This window comes from Sciurus vulgaris (assembly GCF_902686455.1).
Source record: "Sciurus vulgaris genome assembly, chromosome: 13".
Taxonomy (NCBI): Eukaryota; Metazoa; Chordata; class Mammalia; order Rodentia; family Sciuridae; genus Sciurus; species Sciurus vulgaris.
The window spans coordinates 50,163,551-50,181,496 of NC_136474.1; the positions used below are offsets into that span (position 1 = coordinate 50,163,551).

The window sequence follows — 17,946 nt, forward strand, 5'->3', positions numbered from 1 at the left end:
GAATATTAAAATTTAAAAGAATCTCTCTTTTCTATCATGTTTGGCAGGAAATTACCTTTCCTGTATGTGCCCATAGAGGTCTTAGTGGGATATTTATCCTTTTATAAAGGGAAGTAGCTTCTCTCATTGCCCTGGTTAGTGTGACTGTAGACACAACTGCCATCTTACCTGTGTAGGAATCCAAACCTGAATCTTGGTCTTGCTAACACAACAACAAGGAAATAGATTGTCACTCACTGATACTCTCCATTGTCTCACTGTTCCTCCACCTACCTAAACAACAACAAAAGCCTAGTCCTAGATTACACAAAGTAAAGAGGAAATAAGTTTTTTGGGCTGGGACTGTAACTGAGTTGTAGATCATTTACCTGGCATGAGCATAGCCCCGGTTTGATCCCCAGCATCACAAGAAAAAAAAGGACATCAGTTTTATAACCTTGTTTTGTTTTTCTGGAAGTGTATGGTTGATATACACATTGGAACTATATAGGTAAATTAGAATTAGTTTTTCTAAATGTTTGCCTTTCTTCCCCCCAGTTGATGCAACAGTTGTATAATGAATGTACACTTGTACATGCTGACCTCAGCGAGTATAACATGCTGTGGCATGCTGGAAAGGTGAGGAGAGCATTGCATTAATATATCAGATTCAATTACCTGATGTATATTATTGAATGTAAATATATCAGTGTGTGCTCTGTATTTAAATAGGTCTGGTTGAATCGATGTCAGTCAGTCAGGTAGAGCCAACCCATCCCTCATGGCCTGGAGTTCTGTTCCGTGACTGTAGGAATGTTTTCACAGGTAGGCATATAAACCTATGTGTCCTTTTTTTTGGAGGCTGGTAACAAGTTTAAATATTTTTATTACTCCTCAGATAAGTCAGAGGACCATATTCTTAGAAATTGAAGGAAGGGATACTGGGTGCCTTCAAGATGTTAGATATAAAGATCAATTTATCAGATTTCATTTTCAGCAAATTTTGATTCTGGCTCACATTGGAGCAAAATTTCCAAGAAGTTTTGGTTTTCACTGTTAGTACTTAAGCAGTTGAATAGACATTTAATGTGTGCATAGTGCTTAAAAAGAAGCTGACATACAGTGAGTCTGCATGCTTTACTGCCATTATTATTGCTGTGAAAAGTGAGGATAGTCTCCTTAGTAGGACAATGTTTCATCACTCTCACTGCAAAAGCAAAGTAAAAGGTTTAGGGGAGGTAAAGCTCAGTAAGCGCAAAGTTGGTTCACATTTGTTTGCCATTGCTGAGGATATGAGCTGTTAGCACAAATTTAGATAGGAATGATCTTTCTAAAGGAGAGAATAACTTCATTTTTGGAAATGACCTCTGGGTCCTGCTTGAAATATTTAATTCAGGAGATTTGGTGAATGTATTATATCTACACCTTCAAAGCAGTGCCAAGCAATTTTTATATATACCATTTTTATAAGCTGAAGAAAGTGCAGTGTGACAAACTAAATCTAATGCATAGAGAACAGTCAAATAGAACCTGTGTGTGGCTAAACTTGAAGTGGGAAAATCAGTATCTGAAATATAATAGAAGGAATTCAGTGGTGTCTTACAAGTGTACTGTTTAGTTATAAGAGAACCTTGTTAATGTCTCTTACTGATGTTCTCACTTTTTTTTTTTTTTTTTTTTTAACTAGTTTTTCCAGAAAGGAGGAGTAAAAGGAAGCCCTTAATGAACGGGAACTCTTCAATGCCGTTTCAGGCTTGAACATCTCAGCAGACAATGAAGCTGATTTCTTAGCCGAGGTAAGTGATGTAACATCTCGTTTTCACCTTGCTGGTGATGGAAAGATGCATAGAGGGCATATCTGAAACCCAGAAGCTAATTTTATGCTTTTCCTTCTTCAAAATAAAATTGAGGCTTTTCTCCTCTTGAGATGTTGTTTTAGTCCTTTTCAAGCCTAAAACTTAGAAGAAACATATAGCAAAACACTTCTTCAAGAAGTTCAGTTTACGGGACTGGAGATGTAGCTCAGTTTGATTGAGTGCTTGCCTAGTATGCACATGACCTTGGGTTAAACCCCAGCATCACACACACACACACACACACACACACAACACACACACAAAAGTTCAGTTTGGGACTGGGGTTGTAGCTCAGTGGTAGAGCACTTGCCTAGTGAAGTGAGACCCTGGGTTCGAGTCTCAGCACCGTATAAAATAAATGAATAAAAATAAAGTATTGTGTCTATCGACAAATAAAAAGTATTTTTTTTTTTTTTAAAGTTCCTTGGGGCTGGGGAGATAACTAAATTGGTAGAGTGCTTGCCTCGCAATACAAGGCCTTGGGTTCAATTCCCAGCACCTCAAAAGAAAAATTTAAAAAAAAAAAGTTCATTTTGGTTAAGATGAACTAATAGCACATCTTAGTTTAGGGCCTATTTTCCTTACTTTAAGAGTGAGAATGAGGGCTGGGGTTGTGGCTCAGGGGTAGAGCACTTGCCTAGCACATGTGAGGCACTGGGTTTGATCTCAGCACAACATAAAAAAATAAAGATATCATGTGCCTCTACAACTAAAAATACTAAAAAAAAAAAAAAAAAGGAAATTGGTGAACATTCTGGGTGATTTAAACAAAAAAAAAAAAAAACCCCAACAACCCCGTAACACATGGTACCTGGCCTTAACAGAACATCAGAAGTTAGATGTGGATATTCTTTTATTAAAAATATCAGTCACTGACCAGGAGCTGTGGTAAATACTTGTAATCCCAGCAGCTCAGGAGGCAGGAGGATTGCAAGTTCAAGCCAGCCTCCAGCAATTTAGTGAGGCCCTAAGCAACTTAGCATGACCCCATCTCAAAATAATAAAAAAAGTAAGAAAAGAAAAAGGGACTGGGGATATAGCTCATTGGTTAAGCACCCCTGGGTTCAATCCCCAATACAAGTATATATTTTATATCTCATGTATATGTATAAAATATTTATTATATACATATCTACATATATGTGATATATATGTATATGTGTGTGTGTGTATACACACAATCACCAAAGCCAACAAAACTCCATCTAGAAGAGTGAAACAGCTAATTAATCTCAACATTTTACCAAAGCAGAGAACAATTAGACTGTTTCAGAACTCCCGAGTATGATCTGAATTTGGTCACATTCTGCTAGAGCCTGTGGCCACAAGAGGAATAACAGAAAGATGGTAAATTGCAACATTCTAGCACAATATAATAGCTCAGTAAGTAGGTGTTACAGTTGTTCACTGAATGTTGAAAATTCTTTTTTCTGGTCCTGAAAATCTTTATAGAATGCACAATAAGACCTATCAGTATTGACCCTGATAATATAGTCAAGTAAACAACATATGTGTATATGTACCTACAGGTACGCACACACACAGAATAATTCTAATTCAAGGCCAGCATCAATAGGAATACTCAGAGTGAAAATACTGCCTCCATCTAAAGTATGGCTTCTGGCAAGTAGAAATTTGACAAATGAATTCATTATATTGATTTTATAGATAGAAGCTTTGGAGAAAATGAATGAAGATCATGTTCAGAAGAATGGAAGGAAAGCTGCTTCGTTTTTGAAAGACGATGGAGACCCACCAGTGCTGTATGATGAATAGCGCCAGCACCCACTGCTTTCTTTGTCAACAGTGGTGATTGTCAACTGCAATAGCTCATGAAGTTGTGGGTGACTTGAAATACCAAAACAAGGAGGAGCGAACAATGGTGCTTCTGTGCTTTTCCCCCTTGTAACCCATGTGCCAGATGTGTGGAATTTTTAGCTAAGCATTGAGAGAATAAAATGTCACTACCTCTCATCTTATGAACAAGATAATATAATTCTTTAACAACTATAGATCATATAGCTGAAGGAGACTGAATTTTACATGACTCATGATATAAAATGTTTTGATGAGAAATTTTGAAAGTAGGTAACATTTCTAAATATGGGGAGGAAAGGACAGATGTGTTTATTACAAGGGAGGTTTTGTGACAACTCCTTTGCTTTATTCACCTTCCTGTTTTGTGTTGCATCTTTCCTTAATTATTTTATAAGCCTAAAATTAGCATTTCTCAATTCTTTTTCCAGATTGTGACCATGATTCTAAAGGAAAATGTCTTCTCCTTAGTGGGTGTTACAAATGGATATGTGGTTTCAGAATGGCTGATAGGAGTAGACATAAGCAATGTAGTTTGTATTGACACATCATGAAAGTGACCAGAATTCTACTTTTTCCATGCTCATAGCCAAGAAAAGCATCATAGGTTTCTAAAAGAGATAAATATATAAGAACTTTTTCATCAACCAAAATTTTAAATTTAATTTTCAACTTTTCTATGTTTAAGTAAATGGGCTGTAACTAACTCACAGCATGGCTGCTCTACATTTAAATGAAGATGTAAATTATTTGGACGGACAGAATGTAAGACTTAACCATGCTTGGTATATTTTAATGAAATCAGCAAAACAAAGTTCAGATCCACATTTCACTAAAACTATATACTTATGGATTAATTTTGAGAGAAATAACTAGAGATATTAAATCAAAGGATGAAAAATATGTATAAAGTAATTCAGATACCAAATTAACCAACTAATTTGAGCTGCCTGGTCTCACTTTTAATAGTGTTTAGCCATGGCTAGACACTGCTTTTTTTTTTTTTTTTTTTTAAGAGAAAAAACAAGCACTGTACTGGAAAAATACAGTGGCTTTGTTAGGATGAAGTTATTAACTGCAACCTAATCTTCCTCCAATTACTGAAGTTAGACTGGAACCAGTAAGATCCAAACTTTCTATCTGGTAGTAGAAAGTAAAATTCTAGACAATATTTACATTTGAAAGCTTCTCTTTTAACATTATTTTAAAATGCCAAATATGTTCTTTCTAGAAAAATACTTATTTTTGTTTCTGTTATATAGCTTTTAATTGCTTTTCAGAGAATGTGAGATGGGATAGACTCATATTTCTGGAATGTTTACTACTCTGAAATGGATTTAGATCACTGGCAATTATTGGCTTTACAGAAATTCAGAGAACTAATTTTTAAAACAATCATTTAAACCTTTGTTTTCTGACATACTGTTTGACAAAAAGCAGCAAACCATTGCTTGGAGTGTGCTGTGAACATGGCTTTTAAGAAATTAAAAATGCAGAGATCATTTTAGAATTGTTTTTTTGTGTGTGTGGTTTCTTCCCGTTCCTTGTATTAACTTACATCCTGGCACCAAGTTACCATTTTTATATATGATCTAGGAATACCATTTTTTTTTTTTTTTTTTTGGTACTGGGGATCGAACTCAGGGCCTTGTGCTTGCAAGGCAAGCACTCTACCAGCTGAGCTATCTCCCCAGCCCAAGGAATACCATTTTAAGCAAAAAAAAATTTCCCCCCTCAACCCATATTTGAATTTTACTCTCAAATGGTCTACATCAATGCAAAAAAAAAATACACACATGTAAATATATAAAAATGGAAATAGGGCTATTTTACCTCACCATAATGGAAGTGGATATAAATAGGTATAAGTTATCAACATAAGGAAGGAATTTTACTTCAATAAAATAATTTATTGTCCTTTATATTTAAAAAGATATTTTTCTGCTTGCCAATAGTAAGACAAGTTGACTTCAATTTAAATATTATAGAAATTTAGAAATGTTAAAATCCCCTGATTTCCAAAATTCACTGTTCATAGTTTGGCATACATCCCTGCCAATTTGTTTTTTACCCTTAGCATGTTTTTTCTCTTTATAAAAACTCTTCAAACAAAAAGTGGGATGAAGCTGATGGGGGAAGTGTTGAACAGCGTGGACGCCTTTAGGGGGATGGAGGAGACAGAGGCCCTGAGATGTCAGGGGGTGCATTTCTTACTGCTCCCTCAGGCTGTGGCCAGCAAAAGAGATCGTTTCCTACACCTTTGGAAATTGCAAGCCCCTTTTCAGCACTTTAGTCGTAGGGGGAAAAGCTTGTTTGTATTTTCAAACCTTGATACTTAAGTTTATGAAAATAATATTTTTCTTTTAGAATTTATTAGGGATTTCATAAAAAGTAAGTTTTCTAAGTTTATACTTGGTCATATCCATTTACTAGTTTGAAAGCCTCTAATTTTTATTCTTTTAATTTTCAATTTGTTTCCAATTAAAAAATAATAAAACGTGTTTTTAGTTTTGTGGAGTTTTTGTTTTGTTTTTGTTTTGTACCTGGGATTGAGCCCAGGAGCACTGAACCACTGAACCACATCCCCAGGCCTTTTTATTTTGTAGTTTGAGACACGGTCAGGCTAAGTTGCTGAGTCTGGCTTTGAACTTATGATCCTCCTGCTTCACTCTCCCAACCCCTGGGATTATAGGTAGTGTGCCTGGCAAAAGACTGCATTTGGGAAGAGCATGACTTTCACTGTCTAGACTTCAGAACTTTCTCAAACATAACTTTTTGAGAGTTAAGATCAAATATAGGGGGCTGGATTCAGAGCAAATGTTTGCCTAGCATGTGTGATGCCCTGGGTTTGAGCCCCAGCATTATGGAAAAAAGATAAATATAGTAGATAAGAAACAAATGGAGGAGGAAAGGAGGGCATTCATTACAGAATAAATGAGTGAGCAACTACTTACAACTCTATGAACTTTTAGAATTTTTATCTTTCTAACTGGCTGCAGTGGTACATACCTGTAATCTCAGAGGCTCAAGAGACTGAGGAAGTAGGATCACAAATTCAAAGCCAGCCTCAGCAACTTAGGCCCTAAGCAACTTAGTGAGATCCTGTCCCAAAATAAAAAAGGCTGGCAATGTGACTCAGTGATTAAGTGCCCTTGATTTAAAAAAAGTGTTTTTCAATCTTTCTAATGCTTTTGGTAAGGAAAGAATACATACTCAAATAGAATTCTTGACACAAATATAAGAATAAACAGTATTTGGGTAAAGCTTCCATTGAGCCAGTATTTATGAAAAATGTGGAAAAGGATTTTTACAGTTAAATCTGAAGCTAGAAGAAGTCCATTGCTTGAAGTATTTGGTGTGTTATTAAATAACAAAATAGCTATTCATCTATTTAATCTTTTTGAAGTTGTATCATATGAAAACCCAAAACAAATTGGACCAAGTAAATTGGAGCCCGCAATAGCCTGAATGTGTCCTCCACAAATGCATATGCTAAAGCTCTAACTCTTAAGGGGTCTGTATTTGGAGGTAGTTAAACCCTTATATTCTGAGTTGGACAGAGTAGTAAATTGTGCAAATGTGACAAGGCAAGGGGGGTTAGCTAGAGTGGTAAATGGTGGAGAAGTGACAAGGAACATAAGGGTTAATTTAACAAGGTGGACTTGTACAGATTCTTCAGCTTTGAGGCCTTGTCACTGGGTTATAAGAATTTCTCTGCGCAGAGGGTGGCATCTTCCATGTGGAAGTTCCATCTGCTTTTAGGAAGGTCAGGGTTGTCCTGTATTTGCCATTGTTTTTAAGGTGTTTTTTGTTTTGTTTTTTTTTAACAATGTGTGAGGGTGGCATGTCTTGGGCTGGTGCTTCTGTACCCCTTCACATGACCATTGGCCCCAGGCCTGAATTTCTTGCTGGCTGTTGGCAGAAGCCTTCAGTCCTTAAGGTAGCAGCCTCTCCAAGAATCTTGCTTGAGTGCCCTTGCCACATAGCAGCTCGTTTCCCCAAAGCCATCATCCATTCAAGAAATAGGTAGGTCGGAGTCAGATAGATCACTTATTCCCTAACCTCAAAAGTTGTACTGTCATTTGTATAATAGCCTACTGGTATATAGGTCAGCCCTGCTCACCATAGGAGGGGGCCACACAAGGACACCAGTACCAGGAGGCAGAAATCATTGAGGGCCATAGTACTACCTCTGTATTCAAAATTGTACAGCCATCACCTCATCAGCTTCTTCCCTCTCCCTTGAATTATGTTTTTTTTTATAGAATTTACCCCTATTAAATACATATTACTCAATTCTGTTTCCATCCACTGCAATATTAAGCCTCATGAGAACAGGAATTTTTTTCTGCTTTATTCATTTCTATATCCCAAGCATTACAACGGTGCCTGGCACATTTGAGTAGAAACTCCAATGTGTTTTGAATATATGAAAGTTTTATTATAGCTTATATGGCTCAAAGGCTAAAACTGGGATAGACATTACATGGAATCTAGTTCAATTTCTGAGTTTTTAATCACAATTCAATACATCAGTTACTTCTGAATAATGCCTCTGATGGTATGTCTATTTCACAAATATATGTTTTATACACACACACTACACATTGCACAAAACACTTGGGCATTACGGGGCAGGAACAGCACAGGGGGAAACTGGGAAGTACTTTTCATTTGGTTAAAACCTTTACCTTGAGGCAAATACCTGATGGCACATAGTTGTGAAATTATGAAAAATAATTGTTTCCATTTTTAATAGAACATTTTGAGGTACATTTTTCTATTCTGTGCCACAGAGTTTGGGAGTGGGTGGGGAGATAAACATCAGTTTGACTTACTCTAATAACATTGAGCTGGGGGCGGTTGTCAACATTAATCTATAAAAACGAAAACTGCTTGGCAAATATTTTTAAGTCCCAAATGCAATCTATTCTGGAGTATACTGGGAAGTGAAAAGCTTTTTACTGAGTCTTCAAGAGTAAAGTGCATATCTCATCACTCCACCAGCAGACAATAAAATGAACTTTTGCCAATCTTTCTGGAGAGGGTGAAGGCACCATATTTTCATTTTTAAAAGGAAAATGAAACAAATAAAACACTAAGAAAAGCACAGGTAATATTTCCATATCAGTTTCCATCCCTGGTCTGGGGCAAATATTGTTATGATCAATATGAATAAAAGAGGGTTCTACTTGGGAAAACCAAATGGACAATGGTTATATTTCCGAAACCAAAAAGTAGGATCACTTGGTCTAAGAACAAAACCAAATATCTAAAACTAGGTTCATCTCAGAAAATCAGAAACATATGACCACATTTACATGCCAATAAAATATTGCAATCTAAAATGCACCTGGTAATAGGTACACTCTTCCAGGACAGGGCCTACTACCCGTTACTAGACTAGTGAAGGACAAGTAGTATTCTAACTTACTTTTCATTAAATAGGAATACAGGTGACTTCCAGAATACATCCAGAATTAACACCAGTTGTATATCGCTTCCTAATATTCTTATAGTACCTTAAAATCAACTTCTTAGCAGACAAATTGGTCCCATTTTCATTTTTAAAGCACACAGTATTTAAAGCATAAATTGTACTGATTATATTAGTTACCTAAAAAAAATATAAAACTAATTTGAATCTGGAGGGAAAAGTGAAAAAGATGAGAAAAAGAAAGAATAAAGTATCCAACCTCCAAAATGAATAAACAGATCAGTCCTTTCATTTGGAGATTTATATCCTGTGTTTGCTTGTTTCAAAGAAAACCATGTGCATTGGTTCCATCGTAATTCTTCTTCCACATTACAAAAACCATTACATAAATTTGGCACAATTAGCAATCTACTCAGAAGAAAGGATAAAAGGAACAACATATTAATTATTGAAACTGTAATCAGGGAAACTGCACATCTATACCACTGCTCTTTTTAAGAGAACAGTGAACATTTTAGTAAGCACCAAGATCACAGGGGGAAAAAGTAAAGACAAAATTCTGCTATGCTAATAAAACAATGGCACTGAAAATGACAAAGACACCTGTAGTATTTTTTTTATAATGGTCCCACTCTATTGTTCTGCTAATCCATTCATTCTTCTATCACTAGCTTATTATTGGATAAATTGGATGTTACCTAACTGAAATGTTTTCATACTAAATTAACCTTAGTTACATCTGGTGGATCCAGATCACAACCTCAAACTTCCTCATATTTAGAGAAAAACAGTAAAATATTTTGCAAGGTTACCTAACCTTCTTTCTACTCTATCTTCTCTGTGTTTTCTAGTGTTTGGAATATGGAACATTGATTTTCCAAGAGTTTGACATCTGAACTCTCCTCGGTATATATAAACTTCAGTTCACTTTAAACTCTAAATTATGACACAATCTCATTACTACAAGACTTCAACTGTACCTGCTATGCTGGCAACAATATTAACATTTCACTGAAATCAAGGGATACAAATGAAAGGACAGCAGAGCCAAGGAACAGCAGAGTGGGCAAGAGTATAACTGCAGCAGTGTAGCTAGAGGAATCCCTGCTAAAGTGCTGAGGAGGGTACCCACAAAGAAAACAGTACCTTTAGGGAATTTTGCATGTTGAAAGAATTTTTCTTTTCTTTTTTTTTTTTTTTTCTCAGCTGCTAAAGATACCACATATGGACAGAAGTGAAATTTAAAATTGAGAGAATGTTTTTTCAACTTGAAAAGTAAATAGCATATAAATAAATACTGGTCAAGGGCAACCCTGTTATAGAATAACAGTAAGTTCCAAATGAACCTTCAAAACCATAATCTGACGAAAATGCAAACTAAATAACAATGAACACATAATCCAATTTCAAAACTATATACAAACTCAAACATTTTAAATTAAAAAAAAAGCATTAAGCAACAAAATATGACATCCCAAACACCAAAGGAAGAAACTGAAGTTAAATGGGAACCTAATGACACAAATGCCTCCAGAAAACAATGTGTCATCAATAATGTACAGAAGAGAAACTTCAACAGATCTTGGTTCAGATTTTCAAAAATGTTTTTGGGTAAGTGACCTGAGACTGATTCTTAATCCTACTGTAATTCTGAGTAAGATATCTGGACATGCCCTTCAAATGACATCATGAGATGAGTAAACAGAAAATCTTGTCTCCTGCCTGTCTTTCAGCACACCAACAGCAAAGTACATTCATGACACAGACTCTTTCTAGTAACACTGAAGGCAAAGGAGCTGCTATCAAAGGAGGTGTGGTATTTCTGTTTCCTTTATATACGTTTTGGCTCAAGTCAAAAAGCCTTTAATTAATGAAATAAAGGATTCCTCATGTTAACATGCTGGAGGCCACATACTGTGAACAGTGAATCTGCAAATATTACTTTCAAAGCCTAGAGTTATCTGTTAGCAATGCATATTATCAAGAGGCTTTATAAAAATTTTTAAATGCCAACCATGACATAGACATGAAAGATACACTAAGTCCAGAATGTTGAATAAAAATCAACCAGCATGTAATTCATTTCAACTCTCATTTTAAATAGGCACTGTGAAAATGGGAATGCTGCTATACATAATGAGTAGTATATAATGAAATTAGTGTTCTTAAGGAGTACCTGCTCTACATTAATTCCCTTTAGTTAGATGTGCACAAAATATTCGGAAAAATTTTTATCAGTCTATAAAAGGAGTTAGTGTAGAAGCACTTGCATCTTCATTTTTAAAAACTTCACAAAGGTGCAAACAACATAATGCTTTCCAGGCTCACATGGGCAGATCAGTACTATTATGTCTAGTTTTCCTAGATGTACCATCATCTCGTGGCAGTGCTTTCTGCAAATTTGACATAGCAGCAGTTCTCTCGATGTCTATCAGAGCATACAACTCTGTGCGCCTGGTAGGGGTTTGTGGAAGGGGAGTGGTAGGCGTTTTTGGAGTCTGAGGGTTGTCAGAGTCACTGCCACCTTCCAAGTCAACCTGTATGTAATTGAGCTGCCTGTATTCTAAACTTGGGTGTCTGATATCAAAGTTAAAGACTGTTGGTGTACAGTCCCGACGCCTTGAATATTCTATTTTGTGAGCACTTGCCGGCACTGTTACGTTCTCCGTATTTACATAGTTATGCATTGGATCTAGATTATTATGGTAGCCATTGAGAGATGGAGTCTTTGGTCCTAAATTGTCATCTTCATCCCTCCTTAGCTTGCGGGCTTCCCAAACTGGAGGCAAAGATGGTAAATTTTCATAGTTTAATAATGCAGTTCTTCTCTGAGCTGAGTTGTTGATATTCTGGGTATCTGAGGTACTGGTAGATGTCAGACGACCTCTCCTGACCCCTGAGGCACTAGGGATAGATAGCCCATTTATATTTTCATATACCAGTTTGTGAACAGAGGGTGCTCTCTTCGTTCATCACTGTCATAGCCAGTGTCCCATTCTGTGTTATTTGCACCACTTGCACTAACTTGATCTCTTCCAAGTTGCTCCAGTTTCTCTTTTTCCATTAATTGCTTCTGAACAGGGGTTGGTCCTAAAACAAATTTGACTCCTTCAGGTTCCAGAAGAATCTGAGGGTCCCTGTCTTCAATACTACTTGGTTCTTCTTTTGGTGTGTTGCATTCAGTGTTAGAAACTCTTGCCTCCAAAGGGACATGCACACTTGTGCGGTTTTTCCGCTCTTCCTGTACACCTGTAGTGTTGACATAGGTATGTATTTGTTCCTCAGCCACAAGCAAAGGATGTATAGATTCTTCACCAACTGAAGGTAAGTGAGCACTTCCCACAGAAGGATGTCTGCTTGAAGGATGAGATGAAGCATCTCCGAATGAGGGATATCAGGGATATCCATTAAGTAAATTCTGAGCAGCAAACCCTGGGGTCGTAGGTGTTCGAGGTGTTCTGGGGACTTCCAATTCTGTCTGATGATTATTCCTTTCTACAACTGGCTCTTCCACCACATTTATACTATTGTTCTGCATAATCTCTTGCAACATGTTAAATAATTCTTCTGCACGAGCACACTTAAAGGCAAAGATTCCTTGTCCAGTTTGACACCTTCGGACACTTTCAAAAGAAAAGAGATTCGAGTCACAGCCATAGCGTTGCAGGCAGAGGTAGTGCCATTTTACTGAATCACGCTTTCGGGTATATAGAATCAGTTCTGTGTCTGTAAGTTCCATTATGCCAGAACCTAACTCATTCCCATCATCATCCACTTATTCGGATGGTTATCTGGGACCGTGTCTTTATCTGGACAGCTACAACAGCTACCCATGACTTCTTCAGAAGACCATGTGAGCACTAGATCTGGCCATTAATATTCTTAGCCTCTGCTGCTGCATCAAGAGTTTAATCACACTTCAAAATACCATGTTTTCTTTGTTTGCTGACTTAACTTCGTGAATTCTCTTCTGAGGAAAACAGATACAATTTTGTTCTAATCTGGTTGAAAAGCCACAGATGCATCTTACTTTATGACAAATGGACTGTTTCATCACCTTTGTATCTAGGCATCTACTTCTTAACGGTCATTTCGTTGGCCCAGGCACTGGGAGGACACAGGACGCCGGTGGGCAGCTGTGGACCTCCAAACTCTGATGCGGGCTGGAGCCCCTGCTCCGAGCTGACCGAGCCTCAGCGGCTGTGCCTACCAGACCTCTCTCCAGCCCAGACCCTAGAAAAGCACTTCCGGAGGAGCAGGGGGGAAGGGAACAACAAATCTTTAGAATCTTTTTTTACTTTGCAAAACTAAAACTCCAACCAGGCACAGTGGCACATGCCTATAAATAATCCCAGTGGCTCAGGAGGCTGAAGCAGGAGGACCACAAGTTTAAAGCCAGTCTTGGCAACAGCAAGGTGTTAAAAAACTCAGTGAGACCCTGTCTCTAAATAAAATACAAAATAGTGCTGGGGATGTGGCTTAATAGTTGAGTGCCCCTGAGTTCAATCCCCGATACTAAAAACAACAACAACAAAAAACCCCCTAAAACTCTATACCCATTGATTTCCCCTTTCTCCCTCCCAGAGTTCCTGGGAACCATCATTTTACCTATTGTTTCTAAAAAGTTGACTATTAAATACCCCATGTAAGTAGAATCAATATATATTTTTATTAAAAAATATTTTTCTTTTAGTTATCCTTTATAGTCAGAGCATCATATATCAACTTTAAAAGATCATGTAGCTGGTCATGGTGGCACATACCTATAATCCCAGTGACTTGGGAGGCTGAGGCAGGAGGATTGCAAGTTTGAGGCCAGGTTGGGCAACTTAGTGAAATCCTGTCTCAAAACAAAAACAAATTTAAATGGGGTTGGGAATGTAGCTCATGGTAGAACATTCATAATTTTAATGCCCAGTACCACAAAAAAATACATAAATACATATGTATATATACACACACGTACACATGTATCACATATAATATAGTAAATATATCATTTATACACTGAAGGGAGCAATATAAAATATTTGTTATTAAAAAGTGGCAGTGGATTGGATAGACTTAAAAAAACTGAGTCCCATTTTAACCTGAGCCCATATTTATAACATTCCACTCTAGTATCCTTATTAAAATATTCAGTAGTCACTAAATATGCTCTGAACTTTCTTGTCTTTATGCCCAGTATTATGCTGTTCTTCTCCCTAAACTAGTCTTTTCATGTCTCCCCAACCTTTGTGGCCTAGTTTGGTGGTACCTCCTCCATGTAGCCTTTGCAGATCTCACCCTTCCACCCACAATGAATCCTGAAATGTTTATTGTCCATAGTTGTCATTTGGAAATAAATCATGCACTCTTTTGAGAAAGAAGTGTTATTTAATATTGTTGTGTGAATATGTTCTCTCTATAATTTCATAGTTCTTTGATTCTCCCACAAGACTTTGGGGGTATCCTAGGCAGTTACTTGCAAAATAGATATGATTAATTTCAATGTTAAAGACTAAAGAGCCTTATTTCTGTTCTCTTTAGAGACCAAAGAATCTGCTGATTTCATGTGTTTCAGTTTTGCAAATTCTCGAATAGTTTTGTTTCTGCTGAGCACCAGTGAGTTATCAGCAGAGATGACAGGTGGAAAAGCTGGAGTCAAACCCTTTGAACATTGTGCTTACTCCATTTCACATTAAAATGGCCATTACCCCATTCAAGGACTCACAGTGAAATCACAAAATCACACTTTTCCTCTTAATATCTGTAAATGTAAAAGACAAATTTTGTAAACATTTTAAATGTTCACATATCTTCTTTTTTTGTTTTGTTTTTTGTTTTTGGTACTGGGGATTGAACTCAGGGGCACTCAACCACTGAGCCACATCCCCAACCTTATTTTGTATTTATTTAGAGACAGGGTCTCACTGAGTTGCTTTGAACTGCAGATCCTCCTGCCTCAGGTTCCTGAGCACTGGGATTACAGGCATGTGCCACCGTGCCTGGCTATATATCTTCTTTTTAAGGGAGCATGTAGTTAGTTGGTGACATCAGGCATGTACTTTGTTGACATACAACCATTAAAATTGCTAACCCATGAACCCCTTGCTAACCTGGAAACCCATCCCATGATAAATCAACTTTCTTTGTCTCCACAGCCTGCTTTCTTACTTCCTGGTCTCAGTACACTTGAGTGTCCTTTGAGACTGTTCATTTTCCTCTGGTCCAGAGCAGAGAATAGAAGCAGCATTCTTCATTCTCTCCAGCATAGATCAAAAACCATTCTTCTGCCATCTCAGGTAAATAAGTCTCCTCTCAAGTCTCTGAGCATCCTGTTACAATGATCTCCAAGCTTCTGATCTCATCTACCAGCCTCTGGGGTATAGCCTGCATATTTTCTGAAGACTCTGGCACCTGAATAAATTCTTCCATTCTATCCCAAATCTTTCATCTTGCTGGGTGATTTCAAGGTCCATGTGGATCACCTATACAATATTGTAACATTTTGTGCTGGTTCCAATTTTCACCTCTCTGCTGCTTCACCATGCCGTCTTCTTACTTGTAAATAACCCACAACTGTTCAACCTCTAAAGTTCTTAAACAGTCCACTCCCAACATCAGCATCCAAATCTAAAACTAAAATATTGGAAATAAATGAGATCAGAGTTGGAATATTCAAAGTCACCTAAAAGAAATCATTAGAAGTTTATGAGACTTGAAATTAGACTGACTGTATTAACACATTTAAAGAAGGTGCCAAGGGAAATCTAGGCAACCCTCCTCTTTAATTACCTATCAGGTTTTCCAGACTTCAATCTCACCTGCTCCAATCCACCTTCATATGTCTGTCAGAAATATCCTTCTAAAATCTAAAAACGACCTTTTTTTTTCCCCCTTGAGATATTGCCCAAGCTGAACTTGAACTCTGGGCTCAAGCAATCCTCCTACCTCAGCCTCCCAAGCAGTGGGGACTATAGGTGCACCCCACAATGTCCAGCTATTTTCCCCTTTTAATGACTCTTTTTGATCTTAGCTCTGAAGTCCTTCACATTAAAACTGGATTTGGACCTGTTCTTTATTTGCATCCCCCAACCCAATCTTTTCCTCTGTCCCTCTTATACCCTAGGTCTGGCCATACTAAATAACTAGTTCTTTCTGACATGTCCTATATACTACTATCTCTTTGGAAGTCTTTGCTCCACCCTACAGACTGAGCTCAAGCATCATCTCTAAGCAACCTTTCCTGAATATCTGGGTAGATCTGACCTTCATCTTTTACAGCTGCAATAAGCCTACACTTCCTTCTGTTGTGGCATCTTTGACATTTAATTGTACTTATGTTCAGGACTTGGAGGTATAAGGGCAGACACCTGTTTTTAATAATAGTTGTCATTCCACTGCTAGGGACTTAAGCAAACACTCAATGGAAATTTGAGTAAATGATCTGAAAAGAACATTCAGATTTTTAGCTTTATTTTCAATTTCTTTTCCTTTTCTGATACATCCCCTTCACCAGCACATTTTTGTCATACATTCCATCTCAACCTTTCTTTCTGGTTTGTGCTTTTCCTTTTAATCTTTCTTTATAAATTCTTGGTTAATTTAATAGGCAGTTCCAATAGCTTATTTTGGCTTATCTCTTATTCAGAACTGAGAGGTCTGCTTCATTTATACATCCATTTTTCCTCAACTATTTGTACTCTGATTATAACCTGATTATAAAGGGGATACAATTTCCACACACTCACATACATGAGCAACATTTGTCAAGCGTAAGTTTGTATCCTGTTATATATCTATAACTTTGCTTTATTTTATTTGGAGTGTTTGGGAGATTCAGAACATGTACTGACCTGGAATGGGAAGGAAGCAAGAACTGTATGCTAATGGATTCATTAACATCTTAGGGCTCTCAAGAATGGGATTCTGACTCAGAAGTGAAATTTAAGGAAAACCGAAAATCGTTATACAGTATGTATTTCTAGAATATCTTAATGGTCATTATGTAGACAATATAGCTCCAGTCCTTAAACTCAGAACGCCTAGTTCACCACTAATTAACTTTGATACTTATTAGCTGTATGATCTCCAGCAAGTTATTTTACCTCTACATCCCTCAGTTTCATTATCAGTAAAATGGAGATAAGGACAGAATTTACCCCTCAGTGTTAAGGACTAAGGAGGTAAAAAGTTTGAAGGGTACATGGATTTGTGACATGCAATACTTTTATCCACTTTGTGAGGATTTCCCTACAAAATACAGAATCAAAACTTTTATTATGCAGTCATACTTGTGCTCAGTGTAATACAACACGTTACAAATTTTCGCATTCCACATCCACAACAATAACTGGATTAATAACCAAATCTGACTGTGGTCTTCAGTCCCTTTCCTTTCTCTAAACCTGCTATTTTCTGTCTCCCAATCCATCCCAGTTTAGAATCGCACCGGGAAATAACGAACAGAGAAAGCCTCGTTGTTTATTTTTCCACACTATAATCTTGTCTAATCTAGTTTAATTACTAAGTGACTATCTTGGGCAACCAGGAAGGAAGGAGCGGGAAGGCGGTGCCTGGACAGGGCAGAACCTGGACCAGAGGAAGCCATACCCAGCCCCGCCCAAACACGTCGGAGAAACGAAGACCACCTGCAGCTGGCAACCGATCCAGGAGGCCCCAGGTCCAGCGGGCAGAGGCCGGAAGTGCGTCCCCAGGGGGCGGGGCAAGGTGACTTAAGGAGGAGCCGAGGGCGCGCGGCCAATCGGAAGCGAGCGCTGCTGCGGTCAAGGCGGAAGAAAGAGGTCTAGTTCCGGACGCGGCGGCAGCCGCCGCCATCTGTCACCTTAGCTCCGGCACCAGCAGCAGGTCGCCGCC

The 17,946-nt window shown here is 37.7% G+C and overlaps 1 long non-coding RNA gene and 2 pseudogenes across 3 annotated transcripts in view; 1 reads left to right on the plus strand and 2 right to left on the minus strand.

Annotated features, from left to right (window-relative positions):
• LOC306642671 (fibroblast growth factor receptor substrate 2-like) overlaps nt 1-12,981 on the minus strand; it is a 43,199-nt pseudogene extending 30,218 nt beyond the window's left edge. Inside the window, exon 1 of the transcript XR_013766868.1 lies at nt 12,863-12,981. The product of XR_013766868.1 is annotated as a fibroblast growth factor receptor substrate 2-like (transcript). The remainder of the gene's footprint in view (nt 1-12,862) is intronic.
• On the plus strand, nt 1,688-3,814 carry LOC306643324. Its single transcript, XR_013758902.1, has 2 exons — nt 1,688-1,775; nt 3,504-3,814. It is a non-coding gene; the product is annotated as an uncharacterized lncRNA (long non-coding RNA).
• LOC306642670 (fibroblast growth factor receptor substrate 2-like) lies at nt 11,353-12,921 on the minus strand (annotated as a pseudogene). The gene has a single exon. The product of its transcript is annotated as a fibroblast growth factor receptor substrate 2-like (transcript).
• Nucleotides 12,982-17,946: the final 4,965 nt, after the last annotated feature.